Source organism: Rhopilema esculentum, chromosome 8 (assembly GCF_057945365.1).
Source record: "Rhopilema esculentum isolate cy_ngs chromosome 8, ASM5794536v1, whole genome shotgun sequence".
Lineage (NCBI taxonomy): Eukaryota > Metazoa > Cnidaria > Scyphozoa > Rhizostomeae > Rhizostomatidae > Rhopilema > Rhopilema esculentum.
Genome location: NC_142822.1, coordinates 299,157 through 315,119, shown reverse-complemented (window position 1 = coordinate 315,119; position 15,963 = coordinate 299,157).

Genomic DNA, 15,963 nt, shown 5'->3' with positions numbered 1-15,963 from the left:
ATCGTCATTTTTTATGTTGGATGAAATTTGACTAGGGTCAAAATGTTGACTGCCGACGTCCAACAATTCTATTGTTTTGAAGCGTTAGATGAAATGTTGGATCGTTTGACCACCTCAGCCAACATTGTTGACTCTGCTCAAGCGCAGTTGGTTAAAGGGCGCCAAAGCTCAATCATCGCATCGTTGTTGTTTTCTTGGGCTGTTTTCGTTAGTTTCAGCAATCGCGTTTGCTTACAATCAGTTACACTCGAATTAAGGACAATATAACGAAATATAACGTATTCTGTGCGAAAGAAGAGGCATCAAGCGACAATGAAGAAAATGTAGCACAGAGGACTTGATAGGGGATGCGATACTCGTCCTGAAAGACCACGATGTGACAGTGAAAATATCTCAAGACAAAAAAGGGAAGGCAGTGATTGCCTTTCGTTTCTTCGGATCGAAATGTCACGAGACTGTGCAGCCTTCAGTGCGACCTTCTGTCCAGTCTTTTTTCGATCTGCGCGTGAAAATGTTGGGTGAAATTTTGGATCGTTTGACCAGGGCTTTATATAAAAAAGGCAATGAACTTTACGGGACCTACTTGACAAAAAGACTTCGTATAAAAGCACCCACAAAATGAATTAACTGAGTTGCCCAAATATCTGTTCTAGTATAATTTTAGGTTTTCAGTTCTGTCTCGACAGACTTGCCTGTACGCCAGCATCTACCAAGCAACTCACATGCAAAATGTAATCGTCATTAAATATGCCAGTATTTACTTTGATAACCTACTTGTCTAAAATAAGGGTTCCTTCAACTAACACTTCCATCTTATAAACACAGTACATATATAGGAAGATTTTTGATTGCATTAACTAACCTTGAGACTTCTGATTTTGACTTCTATCACTTACAAAGTGTCATTGTTGTCTCTATATTTGGTTTTTATTCTAAAGATGTTCGTTGGTCTCTAACAAAAATGAAACAACTAAGAAAGTGTGCTTAAATCTCTTCACAACCCAACAAAATCCTAAAACATCATGCTAAGTGAAACAAATTAATGGTTTTAATGTTTAATCATTTAAACGAAACGCCTCTTTGCAAAAATTCCATAAAGTAACATCTGATAAATATATTGTCAACTCTTTCACATTAGCCCAAATCTATAAAGCATTCTTTTTATAAACGCCGCATTATATTCTTTAAAAAGTCAACATGCGCCCAGGCTGCGTATTAGAGCATGATTAGAGGGAATGAGATGTTGCTGGTAGTACCTTCTTATTCGAATACACTCTCATTAACCCATTTCATCTAGAATTGGAACTACAGTTCACAGAAATGCTAAGTCGGATACCCTGAAATTCTTGCTATTTCATATTTGCCCAGGTGTCCACACCCTTCCCCCAGAACACGCATAGTACACAGGCTGGGCAAAGTTCTCCTTGCCAAGCCAATAGTTGGAATGCGTTGTACATTTGAAAAGGTTCTCATATGGTCATTAAGACAATTTAAAATAAATTAAAACATACCGCAAGAAATATTAACGTAGACTGCAAGTTCTTCTCCTGGCTGCCCTAATTAAATTTCGATAATTTCTCATATATACCGAATGACAATTTCTAGACTTGCGGTATTGCTTATCTATATTAGAGGTAGACGGAAACAGCCAGCGCTTTTCCTTTGAAATCATAACTTTCCATCTGTCAGGCAATTTATAGGCTTCTTTGGCTTCACTTACTCAACCAAAAAATGAATTGATATAACATAAAAGTCGCATGCTTGCGTTTCTGATTGGCCTATTTCGATCCACAACTGGGTATACACATTTCCTAGCGTAGAGTTTTCGATCTATGTTCTGACGTTTTATGCTCTGAAGAGTGTCAGACGAAAAGCTGTTTGGTAACATGTTTCAAAATGTTTGCTTTTTTCAAAGTCATTTTTAAATTTTGAACCTTAAAATATTAAATAGATATTTGAGGGATCACAAATTTCTTAGGACAAGGCTAAAGAGAATATGTCTCAAAAGTATAGAAATTATTATTTTATATTGACAGGAGTTATGAACAAATGTCAGGAACCCTTAAACAACAATCAGTAAACCCGCAACTATAAATATTCAGTTCGAATCCTTAAGGTTAAAACAAATGCAGCTAATTTTTTTGTTTTCAAGGCCTACGTTTTACATCAGAAGTTTCAAGTAGCTTTCGCAAATTAGATTCAAGCGTTCTTTTTTAAAGAAAAGCTATAACAATTCCATTTGGACAACTCAATTTAATTTACGCTTCTAAAAGTGAGCATTTCAACCTAATTGCTATATTGATTTGTTGTATCATAAAATCGTATGCTATATTATAGGTTAAGATACAGGACCCTCACTGATAACAGTACTTTGAGTGTTGAAGAGGTTACCCCGGATGAACAATGCTATAATTATTATTATCATCATTGCTTGCCCCTCCACTCCAGTTCAGAATCAGAGGCGCGGCCTCGTTTCTAAGCTTCAATTAGTTGCCAATGTTGATAAACAGGCGTACTAATCTATTGGGGATGTTTGGAGAGGGAACGGAAGAGGGAGGGGGGGGGTATGAGTTTCCCATCGCCAGTTTTTCATGAGTTGGTCGGTAAAGTTGCTAGTTGCTTGGTTGAATCACCTGATATTATTCAAAAAAGAGAAAAAAAATTTTCTTCGTTTATATTTTTGTTTGTTCGTTATCTTTTCATTAGACTCTATAAGATAATAGATGTTTATGATGGATAGATATGCATAATTATCTTAACCAGAGCAGGTACTAACACTCGCTACTTTTTTTAGCATGTTTTCTCAAATCATGTTCTGTACTCACTTCTTTTTCTCTAAAATTGTGAATTGAATAAACATTGTAGGTTCATAATCATTTATTTTGTCAATACATAATTGTTCATAATCATCAATACAAAATCATTTATTTTGTTACAACTAAAGGACAATTTAAAAAACAGTTAACCACATTAAATTCTTATTCTGACAACTAAGGCCCCGTTCACACGGGAACGATATCGTTCCGTTCCGTTTTTCTCCGTTCCGAAAAGCGGAACGCTCAGGGGTTGTGTTCACACGGGAACGCTTCAAATGACATCGTTCCGTTCCAAAAAGTGGAACGATAAAATAAGTGATACGAAAAGTGGAACGGTACGCAATCGTTCCGTTCCGTTCCCGTGTGAACGCGCAGAACTGGTCCAGAAATTGGAACGATAAGAGTTTTGGCTTGGGCGCATGCGTCTGTGTTGTTGTTGAGGGAAGGAAAAGGTGACAATAATAAACTCAACAAAGAAAATGGAGGATTTCAAAAACACCATTGGGCTGAATCTCGCCGTTAGTCCATTTAAAAGATTCAACACCATTCTGCAAACATTGAAATTCCTTCCTTTTAGGGTTGGCTTTAATTTGCCCACGAGCTTGCTTATTTTTGGGCGCTTTTGTATTCTCAATTTATTCAAATTGCTTAAAAAATTCAGAGATAGCTCAGAGATAAATCGAAATGATGAAATCTATCTCCATTATGGACATGCGCATTAAAAATCATTTGCTTATTTTGGCGCGCAAATTGCAGAACGGAACGATTGCGTTCCCGTCTGAACATAAACAAAAATCGATACGCAATCGTTCCGTTACCGTGTGAACAGTATACTTTTCCGTTCCAGAAACTGGAAAAAAAATAGAACGGAACGATTGAGTTCCCGTGTGAACCGGGCCTAAGTTTAGAATGAACTCATGCTGATTAATAGTGAACTTTTGTTTAGTTTTTCCTCTCGCTTGAGGTAAAATGAAGCGTGTAAGATGAGTTGTCTTTAAGCCTAAGTCCAAGCTTTTTGAAACAATTAATTCATGACAATAAACAAATCACAAGAATGGGACAATTCAGATATACATTAAAGCTGCTTTTAACAAACTATCCTAACAAGTTAAGTCATTTAGAATGTCTTGAATCTGAATGTATTGTTTCTTGGAGAGTATCAATCAAATAAATTTAACATTTAGGACCGTGTATGAAAAGTCAAGCCAATTCTAGCTTTAACGGCTGAATGGTTTTTATCAAATGGAGACCAAAAATTGAAATCGAGGCTATAGTTGCTTCATCTTGATTCTAGATTCCTTTCGCCTCTCATTTCTCAACATTATTCATAGTGCACTGTACAGTATCATCGTTCCCTGTTCACAGCAGATTTTCTAAATGATTGAACAAATGAACTGTGCAGCTACACAAATCCACTTTATTTTCCTAATAGGCCAGAATTATTACTATATAATCTCACTTTTTTATCGTTCCTTCGATTGCCATTATTTTCATGTTTACTAAAGCAACTAAAAGAATTTGAAAAGGTACAAAAACCGCTTTCTTAACCAAAATATATTTCTTGTCCTCAGAGTACGTCCAGAAAAGTAAACGGAGCATTATACCCTGGTACGGGTCGAAAGTAACGTGATAGGAAAAGTTTATCTTGATTCTAGATTCCCGATTTTGACTTTGATTCTAAATTCCAGTTCCCTGATTTTGACCAATCAGCGACCGCTAACTATTCGGTGCAGAGTCTAAGAGAGAAAAGGAACTCTTAGGTATAGACATCTTAAAAATAAAACCGTTCTGCCAGACTAGCAATATTAAATGGGCTTTCTTCTAACTGGAGTAACCTAAATTCTGAATTCAATGGTCACCTGTGGTCGAATCGCATTTCACTTAGGTATTCTGACTTCTACAAATACGCTGAATTCTTTCCTGCCTCCATTTGCCTGCTTGTAGTGGGAGCATACCTTAATCAATTTGCGACAGATTAAACTGATTTTGCATTTTTACAAGTTTTATGATGATGTTCTTCCAGGCTATATGGCACAAATTACTACAAGTAATTTTCATGATGTTATGAAACCATTTTTAATCAATCCACTCAACCAACTCTTTTTATGGACTCCATTGTTTTATTCTCGAAACTTGTATCCCCAAAGCAGGCTGTAACTATGTTTTCTGGGGTTCCTTTTTCAAACAATTTTTGTGGTACAAAATTTAAAAATGGCTTTGAAAAAGCAAACATTTTGTGTCATACTAAAGCTTGTTAAAGATCTATTTTCGTTAAGAAGAAGAAAATATACGCAAAACGTATCTATCGTTCTTCCGCAAGATGCATATATATCACGTTTCTCCGTGGCATATTGAGATGTATTTTTTATTTAAAACACTTTTTGTGAATATATTTACTTAGTGTAACACAGGTTTCTAGTCTAGATGTTATTTCCAGGCAAGTCTATCTTTTCCTAGTTCACAAGCTTCTTTACATTCGATTTTATAAATTTCCTGTGGGTTTGATTTCATCTTTTAGAGCCAAGCAAGTTTTGCATGGCCTTATGGTCTTCTGTATTTTCAATCCACGTTTGCGAAAGCTAGCTTTCCAAGGTTGTTAAAGCTGCAATTTGTCCTGGTAAACAAAGTGCATGTCTTAACCCATCAAAGTTGACGTTTTTTTATTTCATTGCTGCTTACTATTTTCTAAAAAAATTTCAAATATTTGCCATAATGTCTGGTTTAGCGAGCTGTTACGAATGCATCTCAAATTCAACTTATAGAGTTAAATTTTTCATGATTTCTTTTACAAGCTTATTTCATTAATCTTTTTTCTCCATCTTCCCAACTTTCAGACGCACATTTTAACAAAAAGTTACTATTTCTATAAATATAGTAAATTTTTTTGAAAAGGAATATATTGTGGGTCATATGACTTTTTCATCGGGTTTTTAATTGAATAGTCAAAAGTGGCTTGTTTCAAATTCTTCCTGGCGATTCTCAAACAATGTAGCAGCTCAGTATAAGAAACAGTACTGTCTCGCCATGACATTTTCCTAAACGCATTTTATGTTAAAGCATAATTTGCAAGTAGCTTGTCAATCTAAAAAAAACCGTAGATGAGCAAACAAAGTCGTTCGTAATTTGAGCTCGACATCATATATAATATTTACAAATACAGTTATGCTTTTTTACTAGCGCTTACAACATATAAATTTTTACATATATACTTATTATACTTTTTCCGTAGTCCTTCATTTCTTCTACTAAATAAAAATATTGTTACATCTTAAATTTGAGCAAAATGTTTTTAGTTATTTCCGAGAGGGATTAGATGACGATTGAGGAATGATTGTCGATGATTTGTGATAGCTGATGATGACGACGATTAATGACAATGGCTGACGACGACACCTGATGATTGATGACGATGACTGACGATGAATCTGATGATGAGGATGATTGAGATCGATCGAGGAAGATGATTGGTGGCGATAATCGGTGATGATTGTTGATGGAATGGCGATAATGCTTGATGGCAATTATTATAATCGTATAGTGACGATTAAGGTGATGTTTTTGGGAAATGGAAATCGCTAGATAAACTAATCCACAAGTCACTTTTTTGGATTCCTGTTTGCAGTCGAAACTGATATGTCTGGTTGCTTGGAAGCAAGATCTTTGGAGACTTGAATGGTGGTTAATGGCCTTTAAAAAGCGCAGCCATCGTTGAATCCACCATCGGAATGATGGTGCCAGCGATAATCTAACCTCAAATATGGTTACGTTGACAGATTTCGTCGCATCTTTTCCAGATATTTCTTGGCGTACAAACAAGTTTTACAGCTGCACCTCTTAACAACTTGAACTCTCTTCCTTTTTGCTAACCCATTGCGACACGAGAGCTTGACTTCAACAGTCTCAATCTTCGATGGTGTACATTGGCTGCAAGAGGAGAACTTGCTTACAGGAATATAGTATGTCATACACTGTCCAAAGCAGAGCTTTGACTTTACTTCTGTTGAGTTGCAACCGGGATGGTGTACCTTCTTTGCCATCGATCTACCGACGCACCAGTCTCTCTTTAGATCCTTCCCTTTGAGTGGTAATTTGATTGGACTGCCACGAGAATACAAGGCATCTATGCCATATGGAATCAAACCAGCGTATAAGGATGGAATTGCGGAGATCACTACCACCAGAGCGAGAAACAAAGCCATGTAGTTGGTAGATTTCATCTTTACGGTTGCCCTGTGATAGGAAGAAATAGTTGAAAATTTGCTTTCATGCTTAAGCTGTTAAAGTTGATTTGGATGGAGGTTGAGAAGCTTTATTTAGATTGAACTAATAACGGGGCCATAAGTAATGAAAAATACTTATTATTGATTGCGAAGGCTAGAGTGCATTGAACATTAGCAAGACTTTAAATAACGGTACAGACAATATGGTTCAAAGCCTAGACTTTGAGAATGCAAAACGAAGGTTAACAACAAAAAGTGGTGTCGCGGTTGGCTTCGAGCTATCAATGGTACCATTCATAAAAAGCTGTAAACCGCCTTTTGAAGATAAAAGTAACATTTCCATTATGAATGGGCTACATGAGGTTTTCCCTTGATTATCTGAGACTCGTGACCAGGATGTGCTCTAGAAATCAGGGATAGCTTGCGAATAAGACTGCTGATTCATGAAAACGGCATTGGAACAGTCGACATAGATATGATTCACATTTGAAAATAATCATCATAATCATCTCATAATACTACGTGGGATAAGTTTCCGAAATGACACCGAGGGACTGTCCGATAAGTAACCTTGTATCAACCATTCTATGCCGATAGGATGTCGGCAGACTATAAAACACGCATTAATCTATGTGAAAGCTACCAAGGTAGGACCGAGGCGAGCATGCTTGTTGCAAAGAAAGGCGGACAAGCTTCTTCGTCTGTCGTTAGCTATTCTGGCTTTGTTGAAAGTGGCTATCCGATCGTGTGGAGCATAATCCTCTGCTGTTTGTTGGATCAAAATTTGATCAAACAAGCCTTCTAGCTGTAGAAAACGGTTTTTTACAGTAATGAGATTCAGACTAGAAAAACAGTTATAAAGACGTCATTGTTAGACTTGGTAATATACATGTATGAACACATAGGTAATATACATAACAGGGCCCCGTGCCCTAACGACATACTTTGCAGAAACAATCTGGCATCCTCACTAAGTGATACTACATCAAAAAGCTATGGGCTTAATAAGAATTTTTTTTGTTCTTTTGTTTCTAACTTTAATTTAAAAAAATCGTTGATATCAAAATGATTACTGACACTTGAATTTTCAACAGAAAATCTGAAATTTAACAGAAAACTAACAAAGGCTGATTCAAAAAATAATTGGGCTTAGAAAGGAGTCTTGAGGCACAACTTACATCAATGCATTATCGACGCATAAGCTGTCTAACCGTTTTTTGAAAGAAACCTTCAACGTTTATCTATTTATTCAAAAACGTCTGGAACTCGAAATAATTTGATAGACTTTCCAAGGAAATGAGTGAAACATCCGGATACTTCCTTTCAACGTATCGAATGTTTAGTGTCAAATATTGTTTCTCAACGACTCTAGTGACGTCGGCTCAAGCTTTCGGATGCCGAAGCAATAAAGTTCGGAGCCACTTAGGTGTTATCGGAACTTTTCCTTTTTCGCACTAATGTGAATCGCTAAAGCAAAGCACAAGAAAATGTCGCATTTTGAATTGAATTCGCGCTTTATTTTGTCCTAGAAAAGCTGTTAGATTTCATTCTGGGCAAGATATCACTTGGCCTCCTGCAGCAAATATTTAACACCTCGCGAGCTTAAGTTTGCCCGCTTGTTTGGCGTCCGTTGCCTGATTGCGACAATATTCTGTTGTAAGGACAGTCACTAGTAACTTAAATGGCTCTTTTTGTTACACATTCTGGGTGCTTTAAAAAGTCCTTCATTGATGGTATTGAGCTATGATTTCTCGCGAGATAACAAGAAATATTACGGAATAACAAAACGAGTAGCGATTTCAAAAGAAAGTCACAGATCAATAGAAAGCATCAAGGCAAAGAAACCGTAATTCATTCGAATATGTCATCCTAAATTGCCGCTTCAAATGGCTTTTCCGCCCTCTTTTAAATGAGAGATGGATGTAATTGATATTTTGTATCCGGAATTATGATTTCTGATAATATTGAGGTTAGTTTATGGCTCGCCTCATTAGTTCATTAATTTGTAAATGCAAAACGCAGCAAACGAAGATACTAATGCAAGATTGTGTAAACTCATGACGCAAAAGCAGAACAGGCTTACAAGAGCCATTGAGAAGATTTCATGACAATAAAACAATTTTTTTTAAAGATGATTGATATTAGATAAAAGAAATCTTCGATTTTCTTGAAAGATCTATAAGATGTTAGATAAAGTCAACATTGTACTAGAGGGTTTTAATCCAAGCGGGAACTGGGATATAAAACATGATGTTTTTGGAATACAAATTTGAATTGAAAAAATTGCACTATTAATCTTTCCAGAACCTAATTAAGGTGTGTTTTCAACGATTCTTGTGCATTTTCGCTGAACTGTTAAATCGTCCATACTGCTCTAGAAAGCGCTGTCAGGAATTGAACAAAATGGCGATAGCGTAAACTATGGAAGTGTCTGATAATGATGAACTAACGAGGTGAAAGTGTGATTCTGAGCGAATGCACCGTAGATCTAGATCAGTTATCGGTATCGTCAACCTTAAAAAATAGAAATATGAAAAAGTTCTGGGTGTGAATTGACTTGACGTAGCTACTGAGATTTGCTTCAATGTCACGCAACCTGGTGTAAAAAAAGCTCAACTCACCTTTTTTCTGGCTGTTTGCTAAAATGTTGATGGTTTCAATTTAGACGTTGAAAATTCGTTTCGTCTCAAATATAGCACAGGTTCAAAATGGTAGTACTAGTCTTCGCAGCCACTTCACGCGTATGCCACTGATCAATTAATAACTCTATTCGGTCGTTATGTTGGTTTTATAACCTCCCTACGCACCTGTGAGTGTCTGTCTCATGTTAAGTCTGGCGTCGCGACGGGCGACAATGGCTTTAGAAAGAAAGATTCATTTTTGATTGTGGGAGATAATCTAAATTTCGCAAGCGTAAGCAGTGAAACCAGCCTTTGTCTTGCCTGACAAGGGTATTTGTCTGAGAATTTCTGTTTGTTTTTTAAGGTGATTTGAGAGGTTCCATTTGGACGTAAGTATTTTCCCAATAATTTTTATGTAAAGAAACCTTTCTTGGAGGCTGGCAGTTGGCTCCAAAATGATCACAACGAATCGCAAACAAGCCTGGCTGCCAACACGTGATATCCCTTTTATGCCTCGAAATGTAGCAGAAACCATGTTTTCTTCAACCCGTGTTCCCGTTTATCTAGAAACGGAACGGTTGCAATGACTTGCAAGACTGAACTTGCAAGACTGAAATATTTCGGTACAAGATAACCTCTAAAGTTCATTTAGATGAAGAATGAAAAAATTGTGCAAATAGAATGTAGAAAATGGAAAGGAGAAAATTTAGAATGAGTATTCGATATAAAAGTTAATCTTAAGATAAAAAAATCTGGTCTAACGAATTTTCGCTAGAAAACATTATTGGTATTTAAGAGGAAGTGTTTGTTAAGTTTCTAAGGATCTTTAAAGGAACTTTTTCTGATTAACGTAAGATGGATGTCTCGTCCTGTGACGTAACAGAGGGAAAATGGGAGAACCAGCGGGTGAGTATGGGTGAAGCTGCAAATAATTAGCAAATACATTGAAACATGAGCAACATTATACAAACAAACAGCAAAAGGAAAAAATTTAAATTCATTGTTAGGGAAACACTCTGTAACACAAGAGAATTTGAATTTTGTGAAACATGGGATAATTTGCTGGAAAGTGTAGGGCCTAAAGGAGAATTTGTATAATATTTTGTATGTTGCAATATCCCCTTGTTTTTAGGGTCTGCCATCAAGAGCATTAGGTCTTCTTCGTTGGGTTTTCTACTGAATAAGCAGGAAAGTGAAAATTTAGCTAAGAAAGATGGAAACATACCTTGGTGGCATTTTTGTTGATATATGAAAGAGAAAATGGCTTTTCTAAAAAGCCAGCTTAAATTGGTTGATAAAATCAATATTAAGGACAGATGTCTTTTATATCTTTCTTCTGAATTATAATTGTGATATCAAATGTTATTATAGTTTCGATGGTATAATAAAAAGTAAACCTAGTTAGAACTGCAAATATTGGTTGGATGATAACCTACTTTTGCTGTCACTGGTATCTATCTAAAAGCATTTGGGCGTGATATAGCTTATAATTAAACCAAGGCAAGGATTTTCGTGAGCCGCGAAGAGCAGTTTCGGAGAGACCGGGGAAGAACAACATTTTTTGGACCAGCCGCAACTGTTCACCAAAATGAACCAGACTTAGTGGTTGTATACAGGCAGATGAGAAAAGATGGGCACACCATTAATTCATCAAGTTTAGCAGAAAATATTCAATCGCTTTTAGGGATTTGAAATTATTCCGATGAAGGAAATGCTTTTGGTGACATTACCTATCCTGACTTATAACGCTGTAAAAAGATATTTTCAAGAAAAAAAGATGTTACAAAGAAAGATGCAAAGAATAAGGATGTAAGATAGTTTGATTGTGAAACTTGATTAGGAAAGCTTGAAACAGTACTGTCGAAGTGCTACCTTCCTTAGATATGTCTTCACATATTAGTTATTTGAATTAAAAAAGTGATTTATTTTAACAACTCTTCATTTGTGCTTAGAAAGGATTCTCCATTCAAGAAAGTCAAGCAACAATCTTCGATTAATCAAGAAAAATTTAGACAGGATCAACTATTCGCCAATCTATGAGTCAGGGAAGAATATTTAATCTGTGAATCATTATATAATTTTCTTTCTTTTCCCTTTCATCTAGGAATTGAACATTTACGTCATAATTATCGGAATCGGATATTGCACAACTAAGATTGCAGACTGCATATTTCTGTAAAATACAATCCTCTACTAAAAACAGCATAAGCTACCATAACACTTAAGACTTCTATTCAGATCCCTTTAACAAACATGCAGAAATTGATTCTGACAAAGAAGGAAGGCAAAGCTTCTCGACTGTCCCATGTTATTTGCGATCGAACTTGCAATCGATCAGCTCTTCCGGCCAGCCTTGCAGCTGAGGAGAGCTGATGCTTCCTAATCGGATGGTGTCGGCTGTCCTTTTCAAATCGCAAGGAAGTTTGTTTTCTACTAAACCATAGCGATCTATAACAACATCATCCTAGCTAAGGCAGCGATTTATTCTTTCTATTGAGTTTAGAGAACAAATGCACAACACAGAAATGCAACCGACCAGCATTTAATTAAACGTTCTCTACCACAGCACCAATAGAAGTTTTCTGTAAAAATACCTCAAGCTTATCTAAAACATTTCCTTATAAATATGACTGCAAAACAGGTTCAGATAGCGACATCCTTGAGAACGCCGCCAGTCTCTGCTCTCTCTTGATGGCATCTTCGCTTTCAATCTAAAGTCGAGTATAATTCTTAAGAAATTCAAGATAAGAAAATGAATTTTAACATGTTAAAACATGACTGTCCTAGTACTTTCTTAACATCATTACCTCGCAACGACAACTGCTTCCTTCCCAGACTGCTATCGTATTCTCGATCTTATTCCACCCATCTTTCACAAAAGTTTGAAAAAGTGGCAGAAGAACTGCAAAGTTGGCGAAGGTTTAGCCTTTAAAGATGTACTGATGTGCTCCGTTTGTTACTGGAATAACATTCGTTTAATAAATCCCTTATTGTGAATTAAGCACAGTGTATCGATCATAAGTCCTCATATCGTCACCAAACGGCAAAGCTGTTTGAAAAATTGAAGAATATCTAGACAAAGTTACAAGGTGTTTGCCATTGAAGCCTTGATTTTTACTGTTTCCTAACTTGAAGGTTAGAATAATATTTTTCATTCAAGAAAGAAGATGCAATTTCACTTTTGTCCACCAGTTTCGCCTTTGGATCTCAATTTTTGCTGTAATATTTGGAGAGCTTACAGCGTCAAAGTATCTTACGGGCCTAAAAATCTTAATTCATACTACAGGTCAAGGGATATTTGCCTCCAATGTCTTTTTTGAAGCTTTCACTCCCACCTTAAAGGTGATGGTTTTGCACCATGAACGAAAGAAAACTTTGCATTAGGACATCAATGTGCCACTCCCGTGTCCGTTTTCCCCCAAGAAGAAAAAAGGGTTGTAAAATTCGAAGTCGATTAAAATCTTTTTGGAACAGTCCCTAGGTATTGATACCTGTGGATTTGAAGGGGCTCTATAGAAACAAACATTAATCCTTTAAATCTTACACAATGGACAATAACAGATTTGATGTTGAATCTGCAGGGCATACTTGCTGGCAAACCCTTTTCCATCGCGTAGAATGATTTCGATTCCTTTTCCACTTAATCTCAAGCATCCTGATTTCATAAACATTGAAAGGCTCATCGGTGATCTAACTAATTAATCTTATCACTTATAAAGAGGGATTCCCAAAAGCGATATTGGAATTGCACAGTGGAAAATACGCAATATCTTTATAGGCGAAAAAGACATTTTTTCATGCGTGAGCTAGCCTGTGTCCAAAGCCCAGACCTTCTGGAGTCTGGGGCGTAGGCTATCATTAGCTTACATAAACTCAAAATATTGGGGGCTGCATTAAAACCACGAGTTTAAAGGTTCTAAATAACTATTTTAAACACAATCTAGCACTAAACGACTCTCGGAAAGATAATCATAACAGATTTCAACTTAGAATTGGCGGAGAAGTTAAAAAAGTTGCGTATCTGCTCCCCAGGAAATGCTGCAAAGATGTCAGAGCCAGCTTAAATGTTTAGAAATTATTTATAAAATGACAAAACAAATAGGCAAAAAGTTGGCAAATTATGAAGTCAACAGAACTGAATGCTTGAGATTCAATGACAAATTCTGGAGAGGGGAGCAAGTTGGCCCAGAAATAAAGGGCCTTGGGAAAAAATGGGGGGGGGGGGCGGAAAGAAGCATGGCTTTGAGGCCCTGCAGGAAAAAACATAGACTTTCATGGGAGAGCTCAAAGTATCAATAAGATTATTTGCAGGTAGAATAATTAAATTCTGTTTTGACTGAAGTATCCTCCCTTTCCCAAGAGACATCTGAGAGTGAGAGCAAGAAATAAAGAGGCTAGATAACACTCCTCACTAAACTGTGAATGCAGCTTTAATTCATGACCTGTCGAGTATAACTCTTCATAAGGTAGGATGTATAGGAAAGAGCATTTAAAAGTGAATGCAAAAAAAGAATACAGAACGAGGCGTAAGAGATGCAAAAGGAACAAGGAAGAATACAAACCAGGAAGTCTAATATGTAATGTTATGAAAGGTAAAAAAGCTGCTTATTAAATTTGTTGCTATCGTTAGGCTACATGAGCAATCAATTGATAAAGAAGGTTTTGAAGAAAAGAATAGAGGGAAAAACAGCTTTTTCAGATACTTTTTCATACTTCAAAACCATGTACAGTCAGTTTCTAACATCTTACGGATTGATTTCTGTCTGTGGGTGACTGGAGAGGGCTCCAACACCCACCTGGGTGTGGCCCATTCATCCCATACAAATATGTTCGAAAATCTAAAATATTTTTGAAAACATAAAATATTGTTAAGTGTCAAACTTAGCTGTGTGGTCCTCCCTAATATTATTTGTAAATTTTTCCTTGTAAAAGCCTCGATAATTGCATCCGAAATACGCTCTTTCGCATGGCAATACTACGAAGAGGTGCCATTCTTGGAATAAACACGAACATTATAACGCCATTAATAAACTTGCGAAACAGCTTTGAAGTCTTTCATCTGACGCCGGTGTCAGATTTGCACATACCTTCCTTGCTAAATGCCAGTTCATTTCTTCGTTATTACTGACGACAAAAACTAAGTGACGTTTTTACTGTCACAAGGCTCCAGACTTTAGAATTACGGGCGTAATTAAAGCATTGAGGCATGTATGTGTCTAGGTTTAGTCAGAGACAAACCTGACACCAAAAAGTTAACAGTCGCTGAATATGGACCAGCAAATCCTAACGATAACACAGCATGTGTATCCAAGGCAACTGACGCAAGATTATACGATATCTAAAAGACAAAACACACAAATGGACAGCTATGGAATATGATATGTATGAAAAATCCAAAATCGTCGAGCCATGTTTATCTTTTAAGTTACTGTGGATACCCTCTCCAGTCAGATGACTGTTATAAGTAATAGAGAGGAGAAATTTGGACACAATCCCAATTTTATGCAAGGGCAAAGCATCAAATGGGCAATAACAAGTTTAACTTAAGACTGGGACGCAAAGATAGATGATCCTAACCTCACATTAACAGCGTTTTCAGGTTTATAAGGGGAATCTCGAATTAATTCACATCTTTTAATTTCAATATAATGAGACGCCTTTCTTAATGAGATTCTGCAAATAAAAATGAAGGATGTGGCCTAGGTGTCCAGACGAACTAAACTATTGCGTCTAGATTATCCGTTTAGTTGTAAATTAAGACAGTTTATGTCTTGGAAAAGTTGAAGAATGGAGCTTTTAACACTGTAGCCTCAAACGACATGCAAATCATAAGGTTTCAGGCAAGCAATGGATAAGGGCAAATTTTCATTTCGAATATGCAAACCAAAATGATGGTAATTGACTCCTGATCATTGCGATGACGACACTAAAAACGATGATGATGATGATGGTGATGATGATGGTGATGATGATGATGATGATGATGATGACAATAATTGTTGACGACGCTAGTGGAGACGATGATTGACGGCCGATGCTGATGATTAATTAACGCAAATTGATACAATGATAATTAATGACTGTTATGATTACAATGAAAATAACGAAGGTAATTTATTGATGAGCATAATAATGACCCTTTTTATGTGTATTTGAGAATAATCATGTAACCATGGCCAAGGATCACAAGCTTCTCGTTCGCAGGAACAAAACCATGAACAGTTAACAAAACTGAAAAATAGTCGTAAAAACACGAAAATGTCGGATGTCACTGACACAAGGCTAATAATAAGTACTGTATTTTCT